Raw genomic sequence first — 1,014 nt, forward strand, 5'->3', positions numbered from 1 at the left:
AGAGGCCGGGGCCTCCGGCGGAGGGGGTGGAGACGACGGCGCCGCGTGGAGTGGAGGCGATGGCGCGGCGCGGGTGGGGACATTGGCGCGGCGCGGGTGGAGGCAGTGGTGGCGGCTGGGGACGCTGGAGCGGCGCAGCGGCGCGCGGCGCGGAGTGGAGGCGACAGCACATGCGGGTGCGGCGCGACGTGGGTCGGCAGCAGGGTCGACGGGCTCGGGTGGGGGATAGGGAATGAGTGGTGGGGGGCGAACCGCTAAGGATAAGGCCACCCTATGCCGACGGCATAGCCGTCGGCATAGATCATCATGCCACGTGGCACCCTATGCCCACGGCTATGCCGTCGGCATAGAATGGAGGTTAGCAGTTTTAAAAAATAGTCCCACCTCGCCGAGAGACAAACAAGATGACCTGTTTAAATAGTTCACTAATCGATATGTCGTAAGCTCCGGTATTCATTAGACTTTTGTGAAGAAAACAGACAATAACGGTGAAACTTTCAATGCCCGGGCAGTCGGCCCGGTGCCCGAGCACTGAAGGTTTCACGGTGATTGTCCGTTTTCCATGATGGATGCCGGTGTTTTTTATAAATTCAATTATTATACTTTTTAGCTTACTATTTTACCGTGTGTATGGGACCCGGTGCGACGCCCGTGACACGCCGGCAGCGACGCTCATGGTCAAACGCTACAGGGTTAGGCGGGACGGGGGCCCTGGGGGGTAGCAATGCCACCGGAGCGTCGCACCGGGCCCTCATACATGCGGGGTGGTGTGGTGGCATGTCCGAAGAGGCGGCACGCGTCTCCGGGGTGTGGCCCCCCTCAGGGACGGCGCCGCTGCCGGCACCTGGACGGGGGAAACGGACGCGCCGGGTCTACACGGATGGGATCTTGATGTGGCTTTGGCCCGGATGTTGCTCCAAAGTGTTCCTATGGGCTGACCTAACACAACCGGGGGGAGAGTTCCACTGGTCAAAGCCCGTCCGTGCAAATTCAAAGGGCTAGATCCCGTGGTCA

Source organism: Triticum aestivum, chromosome 4D (genome assembly GCF_018294505.1).
Source record: "Triticum aestivum cultivar Chinese Spring chromosome 4D, IWGSC CS RefSeq v2.1, whole genome shotgun sequence".
NCBI classification, from domain to species: domain Eukaryota; kingdom Viridiplantae; phylum Streptophyta; class Magnoliopsida; order Poales; family Poaceae; genus Triticum; species Triticum aestivum.